Below are 9,812 nucleotides of genomic sequence, written 5' to 3' on the forward strand. Positions count from 1 at the left end.
CTTATCAACCCATATTTTCTCCCATTGATAAACTTCCTTTCTTACCTTTGTTGAGATTGTCATTAGTCAATAGTTGTAGATTTTAGATTATTAATTATATAAATCTCAACTGTTGATCCTCATGGATAGCAATCTAGCAACAAACTACGATAATACTATTTAAATTCAATCCATGTGGACACGATATTTTACTATACTATCTTTGACTAGCAAACTGAATTTAAGTGTGTTTTGCGCTCGTCAAGGGGTATTAAGCTATTAAGTCACACTATGAAAGTGTGGGAGAGGGTGGTGGAGAGGAGGGTGAGGAGGACTGGAGGAGTGTGTCTATTTCGGAGAATCAGTTCGGTTTCATGTATGGGTGTTCGACCACATAAGCCATTCATCTTGTGAGGAGGTTGTGGAGCATTACCGGGAGAGGAAGAGGGACCTGCATATAGTGTTCATCGATTTAGAAAAAAATTACGATAAAGTCCCAAGGGAGGTTCTATGGAGATGTCTGGAAGTTAGTGGTGTTCTGATAGCATACATTAGGGTGATTAAAGATATGCACGATGGAGCGAAGACTCGGGTGAGGACTATGGGAGGAGACTCTGACTATTTTTCTGTGATGATGGGGTTACATTAGGGTTCGACTCTTATCCCATTTTTATTTGCACTGGCGATGGACGTGCTAACGCGCCACATTCAGGGGGAGGTTTCATGGTATATGTTATTTGCAGATAACATAGTGCTAATCGATGAGATGCGTTGCGGGGTTAACGATCGACTGGAGATGTGGAGAAGGACCCTGGAGTCTAAAGGTTTCAAGTTGAGTAGGACAAAAAATGAATACTTGGAGTGCAAGTTCAGTGTGGGGATGCAGGAAATAGAAGTAGAGGTAAAGTTTGATACACAAGTCATCTCCAAGAGAGAGAGTTTTAAATATCTTGGGTCTGTTATTCAGGGGAAATGGGAGATTGACGAGGATGTTACGCTCGTATTGAAGCGGGATGAATGAAATAGAGGCTTACGTCTGGTGTTTTGTGTGATAGGAATATGTCACAAAGACTTAAGGGCAAGTTCTACAAAGTGGTAGTGAGACCGACTATGTTGTATGGAGCCGAGTGTTGGCCAGTCAAGAAAGCTCATGTCCAAAAGATGAAAGTAGTAGAGATGAGGATGTTGAGATGGATGTTTGGGCATACCGGAAAAGACCAGATTAAGAATGAAGTTATTATGGACAAGGTGAGTGTGGCCCCAGTGGAAGATAAGCTGTGGGAATCGAGGCTGAGATGGTTCGGACATATGAAGAGGAGAGACACCGATGCTCCGGTGAGGAGATGCGAGAGGTTGACCATATCGGGGTATATGAGAGGTAGATGGATGCCTAGAAAGTACTGGGGAGAGGTGATAAGGCAGGACATAGCACTACTTCAGCTTACCGAGGCATGACCCTCTATAGAGAGGTATGGAAGTCGAGGATTAGGGTTGTGGGTTGATAGGTAGTCGAGAGTCTCTTCTAGTCGTACTAGTAGTACTAGTCTTGTATTCTCTTATTCCGAGTTCCTTGTTGTTAGACGATGTGAAATTATTGCCGGTAGTTTTCCCACTTCTCTTGTAGCTTCGTATTCCTAGTTCTTTTGCTATTACAGGTTGTGCTATTTGTTCCTGTTATCTTATTTCCTTGTCATTGTTACTATTTGTTTATTGTGTCTTTTTCACTGTTCTTGAGCCGATGATCTATCAGAAATAGCCTCTCTTCCTTCATAAGGTAGGGGTAAGATTTGCGTATACATTACCCTCCCTGGACCTCACTGTGTGGGATTACACTTAGTTTGTTGTCGTTGTTGTTGTTGTTGGAAAAGAAGTAAGAGATGTGAAATAAGAAGAAGACATAGAGCTCGTTTGAACTGGCTTAAAATAAGTGGCTTTTAAGTTAATTGCTTAAAAGCACTTTATAAGTGCTGGAACTTATTTTATAAATAAGGAGTTACGTGTTTGGATAAAAGTGCTGAAACTGAAAAAAGGCTGATGAAGTGTTTGGTAAAGAAGTGCTCGTAAGCACTTTTTCTTGTTAAAATGACTGAAATATCCTTAAAGTTGTTAACATTATAAAGAATATGATTACTATAATATTATATTTTCCGTTCATAACTTCAAACAGATGATTATTTCATTTTTGTCTTGTGTGTTTGCTATTTTTTTCTGGATTGGTAAATGGGAAGACAAATGAACTATTGAGCCAATTATTTGTAAAAAGTTTCCTCTTTCTCATTCCAATAAATCGACCCTTTATTTAAACTAATAAATCGACCACCCAAAAGTAAAAAATTTAAAAACAGTTCGCAACTAATTCATCTGCCCTTTAATTTTTTTCCCACTTAGATTGATAAAAGTTGTTCGAATATGTAAAAGTGTTTTACTGAAAAATATGAGGGGTGCGTAAAGAAAGAAATGAAAGGAAAAGAAAAAGAGGGGAAAATAATGAATGAAAGTGTAAAGAAAGAAATGAAAGGAAAAGAGAGGAAAGTTATGGAAGAAGATGAAGAAGAAAGCAGAGGCTGCTGCAACAAGAATTGAGAAAAGAAAAAGATAGTATGTTGTAGGGTTTTCTACTGAGGATTAATTTCGGGATTAAGAAAAATTATAAGGAATAAGAATGTAATATATTTGGTCGAAGCAATATGGTTTTAAGCCAATTTCGAAATTCCAACTTACTGGTTTTGACTTTTTTTTAAGCAGATTTTAACTTTTTTAAGCCCTTTTTTGGTTGCCAGACACTTCCACAAATTAAAAAATGCTTAAACGAGATACGGCCTTCTTAAGTGGCTGGCGAAACTTTAAATAATTTGAATCCTAGTTGGCTAAACTCCCTCCGTGCACTTCGGCGGGAGGTCTAATACTTTACGTTTGTATAAAAGGCTATGATAAATGTTCACTTTTATCCTATGAAATTATTTTCGAAAAATAGTCATTTCTCGCTGAGAATATGTAAATTTACTCACATCTTTATGTTAAAAAGATTATATCGTTCTTGCAATAAATTGGGTTGCATAGTGTAGACAATAAATTGTGTCGAGAAAATAAAATCAAGATCGAAAAATATTGCAACTATCGTAGTATTTTATTTCAAATATTTGAGTGTTACAATCTCTATGAATCCTCTGATTGTTCTTTTCAATAGTAAATAAAAGAGCCTCCGACCTTAGTCTTGAATTTTATTTTATTTTAATCCAAGTGCTTGAAGCTTGATCTTGATCTTGACGTACTTTTAATCCAAGGGCTTGCAGCTTGATCTTGAATCTTCGTCTTGATCTTTTAATCCTTAGAATACTTGAATGCTTGTAGCTTTTAGAGAAATCTGCGGCATTTGATCCACGAGCTCTCTCTTGCTTTTTGTTATAACTTCTAATTTTTTCTGGGTTATGAAGACCCCTATTTATAGTTATGGGAGGGAAGAGTTATGATAAGAACAAACTCTTTCCGACAATCAAATTGAAGTGTGACAAGGCCACATTTGATTGGCCAGAACATGTCACTTGCACTTGTGGCGCGATTTCATTGGCCTTTTATTGTGACTTGGCATGCCTTATCATTTTGACACGTGTCATGATCCTATTGGCTCTTCCGCTTGACTTGGCGTGCCATGTCATATGACACGTGGCACCGAACTAGGCCTCTAAGAAGATGACATCTTGGACTTAATGAAGTGGGCTCATCACTTTAGCCCAATGAATTAAGACTTATTTATTTAATCTATATATATTAGACTTATATAATTAATTCAATTATATTAGCCCATAATATTTATTTGGACCAATATATCATGAATTTAAAATATAATCCAAACTATTTTATGAATTTAATTTTAATAAAATTTATATCCCTACAAATAAACCATACTTTAAAACTTGTCGGGCTGTAGATTTGTTGCATTTCCAAGACGAGGCTTGAAGTATAATATCTTTCTTTCCAAGATCCCTTTTTTTTTGGTCCATGCACTACTTCAGAGTAATTATTCCCAAGAGTATTGTGACATAACTTTGTCAAGTAAGCTTGCACGAGTATCCTTGCTTATTCATGGGGATATACTGTCAAAAGAACCATTTAAGAGTTTCTTGGACCTCCTTAGCTATATTTTTTTTAACCAAGAAGAGATCTTCTTTCTCAAATGTCTGACATTTTTCATTCAAAAAAAAATGACATACAATATTAAGTACTCCATTCGTGTGAATACCATGAGGTATTTAATCATGGAGTGATTTTTCATGTGAAAAATTTAATGACCACAAACAAACTGGAGTACTACTTTCCATGTAGTCACGTAGGCCTCCACAAATTCTTTGACCATTTTGACTTAAATAAGGACTTGTGACACCTTTTCATCCTTTCAATTGAACTAGGATACCGAATCCTTCTTGGACTCCTATAACTGACACAATTTGTATCACATTAGGACTTAAAGTACCTCCACTATTTATTTATAAATAGGGATCCGGTAGAAGACTTAGAGCCCAGAAACGGTGTTACAAGAGGGTTTGAATCTGCCTTTGACGCTTGGAAGAGTTGAAGGCAATTCCATAAAATTGATATCTTGCTGTAGAAAAGTCCAAATCACGGTCTGTTTGATTCTATAGAAGCTAGACTTTTAGTTCTAGAACATATCCGAAATTTAGAATTAGAATCTTTGCGGATCATCCTAGGTGAGTTTTCGAATTAGCCTTAATTTCTGTCATGCTGGTATTTTCAGATTTGTGTGACTTTACCAAAAGTGTATGTCTTGATGTAGGAACCTCAGAATTGCAAACCGTTTAATTTATCAGAAATTAGACTTCAAGATCTACAATATATCCTAAATTCTGAATTAAAAACTTTCAGGATCATTCTAGATGATTTTTTAAAGTCGTCTCTATATTCTAAAGCACTAACAATTTCAGATTATCACGGCTTCACCGAAACCTTTGTATCTCGATGTTGGAATGTCGAAATTGAAAACCGTTTTAATTGCTAGAATCTAGACTCAGAGTGCTTCGTTCTCACCAAAAATCATGGCCTGAATCATGCCCGATTATTCTAGGAAATACTTTGAACTCAATTTTTAAATCTGGCACGCCTTGGTAGGTAACTATCTTTCTTGTACTTGTATATTTTTTTTTTGCTGCCTTCTTTTTTGTTATTGTAGGCAATGGATATATCTTCGTCAATAAGGTTAGATGCACATAGAAGGAAAGATTAGTGGCGAAAAAATAGAAGGATAAATCTCCAATATCATATGGGAGGACAAGTCCATGACGGTATATGGAAGGACAAATCCATTACAACATATAGAAGCATCAAATTTATGACAACCTATAGAAGTATCAAATTCATGACAACATATAGAAGGATCAAATCCATGAAGAGGCCAACTTAAGGTGCAAAGAGACTTAAACATCCACCTTAAGATTAAAATATTATAGTTTCTTTTAAGGACAAATCCGCGAAGAAAACAACTTAAGGTGCAAAGGGACTAACATGTCCACCTTAATATTGAAAAATTAAAAAAAAAACTTCAACTTAAAGACTTGGCGGACTTTGCAAATTTCAACTTGAAAATTTGGTGGACTTTTAAACTTCAAATTGAAAAAGTAGAAGGCTTAAAGACTTCAACTTGAAGATTTGAAGGATTTAAATAATTCAACTTGAAGACCGACGGACTTAAAGACTTCAACTTAAAGACCGACGGACTTGAAGACTTCAACTTGGAGACTTGGAGGATTTAAAAGTTTTAACTTGAAGAGCGGCGAAGACCCATAAAAGTTCACAAAGAAGACTTTAAAATTTGTGGAGAAGACCCATAAAAATTCACGCAAAGATCCTTAAAAGCTCACGGTCATGATCTTTAAAAGTTCACAGTGAAGACCTTTAAAAGTTTGCGGTGCAGACTTTTAAAAGCGAGTGATGAAGACTTTTAATAATTTGTGGAGAAGACCCTTAAACGTTCGCGGTCATTATCTTAAAAGTTCACAGTGAAGACCTTTAAAAGTTCGCAGTGAAGACTTTTAAAAGCACGCGATGAAGACTTTTAAAAATTCGTGGCGAAGATCCTTAAAAGTTTGCGGTCATTATCATTAAAAGTTCACAGTGAAGACCTTTAAAAGTTTGTGTAGAAGACCCCTAAAAGCACGCGATGAAGACCTTTAAAAGTTTGTGGCGAAGACCCTTAAAAGCTCGTGGTAGAAATCTTTATAAGTCGACAGTGAGGACCCTTTAAAACATGCCACGAGCACCTTTAAAAGTTCGAAAGATACGCCTTTAAAAGTTCGGAATAAAAACCTTAAAAACTTCGAATGTCTTTAAAAGTTCAAGATGAACACCTTTAAAGGTTCGCAACAAAAACCTTAATATTCGAATGCCTTTAAAATTTCGAGACGAACACCTATAAAAGTTTGCAACGAGACCTTTAAAAAAAACACCTTCAGAATTGTCCCGGACGACATTCTAAAACTAACTTTATATTGCACCACGCTGACAATTTTAGATTTGCGCAGTCTCATCAAAATATTCGTATCTTGGTGTAGAAACATCGAAATTACGAACCGTTTGATTTTTTGGAAACTAGAATTTAAAATCTAAAAATGTCCAAAACGTGGGATTTAATACCTTAAGGATAGTTTCAGATAATATTTCGAAATCAACATCAGATTTTGATATACCGACAGTTCCGAATTGGCGCGACTTCTTCAAAACTTTTATGTTTTGGTATGGAAGCCTCGAGATCACATGACATTTTTCTTGCTATCAATAGAATTCAAGAGCTCCATTCTCACAAATATCTTGGGTTCAAGTCTCACTAAATTTGGGACGTTGTGTCAAGTAATCTTTCTTCTTATACTTGTGTTCCCTTTTGACGCCTCTCTTCTTTTTCCCCCCTTTTTATGGCAATGAGCGGATATGAAGACCAACAAACTTGAAGGTTATGCGAAAATGAAGACATAGTGAATCCCCAGAATTCAATGCAAAGACTTTGTAGCCTCATAAAAAACTGTCATCATTTCATTGAAGACACCAATTTACCATAGCAGCTTGCCTCCTTTAAATCAAACGAGATCCAAAGTTTAACAGAAGAATGGTATCTCAGCTCGATTTTCAAGTGATGATTGAATGGATTACATTCCATCGTACTTCATTCGAACAACGATTGGGGCACTATGTATATTTTGAACTCATGAGACTGAACTCAGAATGAAACTCTAAGCTGCCTACGTACCACTGTGAAGAGGATCAAGTCATACCGTAGTTCAGAATGGGTGATTTTTTTTATGTCCTAACTTTTGCCTAGGCCGCCTCTTTCGAGGTTTTCAACCTAGCGAACTCTTTTGTTTTTTTTATATGTCCTAACTTTTGCCTAAGCCGCCTCTTTCGAGGTTTTCAACCTAGCAGACTCTTTTTTTTTCTTTATATCCTAACTTTTGCCTAGGCCGCTCCTTTCGAGGTTTTAAACCTAGCAGACTTATTTTTTTTGTGGGTTGTACATAGTTTAGACTCATGCGGGCCAGGATTTGTAGAGTTTGTTAACTTCGATTTCAATCAAGGGAACCAAGTCTGGCCTAAAATGCCTCTGGGCTTGTTTAACATGGCGAACACCATTCTTGACGGCAAGGTGATGGACTGCTACTTTCGGGTCCAAGCCAGGCATCTCTTTGTAGCTCCAAGAAAAGACACCCCTGAACTCCTTGAGTAATTCAATATAAGTGCTTTCTTCATCAACATCTAGTAAAGCACTTAGGTAGGTGGATTTTGGTTCTTCATCGGTGCCAAGGTTAACTTCTTTAAAGGCATCAACTGTAGTCTTCACTCTTTCTTCAAGTTCAGGTGGAGCATCTTACACATCTTTATCTTCTTGAGAGTCCCCATTGTTGAAGGATATGTGATAACACGGTGAAACATCCTCCGATTCTGCAGTATCCTCTATTGAAGATGGAATACCATTCTCGCCTTGTACAGTAACATGATATGAAGAACCCACACTTTCTTCATCTTTGTCACATTCCTTAGTGTAGACCACAGTATATGGATTTACCTTCAATACTTCTTTGCATGAAACAACAAGTTTTGTTTGTCGCCTCATTCTAGCAGGAACTAAACTTTGAAAATCCTTAGAGATCTTCTGGATTTTGGGTGAAACGGGTATTCTTAATCTTTGAAAATTTCTCTGGAACTTGTTCCCCTTCTTTAATGGACCCAATCTCTCAAACAGGAAGTCCTCACAGTTGAATTTCCAAGTCGATCAAAGACAGAAGGCTTGTTAGAAGCGGCAGATTCATCTTCTACAGTGATATAATTGTTGCTCGCCCTTCTTATGAAGATGCGCACTGGTGACGGTTGCTTGTATCCTAAACCTTCACGCGGTTGTCTCGTCGCAACTTTTGATGGTAGTTTCCCTAACTTTGACGGCTCATTGGGATTGTACCCAGCTTTTGCAAATAGCCTGTAAGCATTAGGATCAAAACCTTCATTTGTTCGCTTTGTAGGGAGTGCCACATTCTGCAAACGATTTTGGGTTACAAACCCTGCAAATGGCTTTGAGGATAACTTTATTGTCTCAATTCGTTTTACCAGAAGAGTTAACTCATTTAGCATGTTAATTTGGAGATTAGATGATTCGCCTTCATCTTTATTTCTTTTAGGGACATATTGGAGTGCATGACTTACTTTTTTGCCATAAGACGCAATATCCCCTCTACGAGATTTATTCGCGTTGGGTTGTACCTCCTCAGTAACAGCTTTGGCTCTACGAGCAATCACCTCAAATATTTTAGCTGTGGGCTCGTCATTCTTGCTTTTCATGCCATCATCAGCTTTTAGCTCCTTCACAATGCGATTCTTCAAGTAAAACTTTGCATCGGCGAAGTGTGACCCAGCCTCGATGAATGGCACATCATCAACAACTATCTTCTTCTCGACTTTACCCTCGTAATACTTCAAATGTTGATGGTAGGTAGATGGAACCACTTTATTCTCATGTATCCAAGGCCTTCCGAGCAAGACGTTGTATGAATTCTTTGCATCGATCACATGCAGCCATGCACTTGATTGCATATCTTCAATGGTGATTCCCAACCTGATTGCACCTATGGCTCTTTGCCCCCCTGGTTGAATCTTTGGATAATCACATGACTCTTTGAGAGTTCGTTCATGGGAATACCAAGTTCTTTCACAGTGCGAATTGGCAAAATGTTCACTGAGGATCCTTTATCAACCAAAATTCGATTTACCCTTTCATCACGCATATAGCCAACCAGGTACAATGGGCGGTTATGAAGAGTGTCACCTAGCAGAAGATCGTCATTTATGAACGTGACTTTTTCCTCACAAGCATTAACTTCTTGAGGAGTGGACTCGATGAGCTTTTCTGAAGATGTTGCCAACGACAGGTCATCACTCTTTTCTTTCCCTTCGTCAGCATGGCAACAAGAGGTATCGATACCCCCATGGAAAATCTTCATGCGGAACCAACTTGGTAAAAACTCCTCCAAGGTCACTGGATTTCGTGGCTTTTGAGAGTGGTGCACCTCTACTTTTGCTTTTTTTAAGTTCTTAACCGGATTCCATCTCCTTGGTCTTTTTACCATCATTTTCCTTGTTGGTTGTTCTACTAATTCTTTTCGTGGGCTCCTTCTATGGTGCCTACGACGAGTCACCAACGTCCAACCTTCATCATCATCAGGTTGATTGACTTCAGCTTTGTCGTTCTCCAGTAATTCTTTATCTTTACTTTCTTTAAAACCACATAATTCATCCGGATTGAATGAGCCAAAGGTGATAGAGACTTGGTTTGCGCTTGCTTT

The sequence above is a fragment of the Nicotiana tabacum genome, chromosome 17 (genome assembly GCF_000715075.1).
Source record: "Nicotiana tabacum cultivar K326 chromosome 17, ASM71507v2, whole genome shotgun sequence".
Classification (NCBI taxonomy): Eukaryota; Viridiplantae; Streptophyta; class Magnoliopsida; order Solanales; family Solanaceae; genus Nicotiana; species Nicotiana tabacum.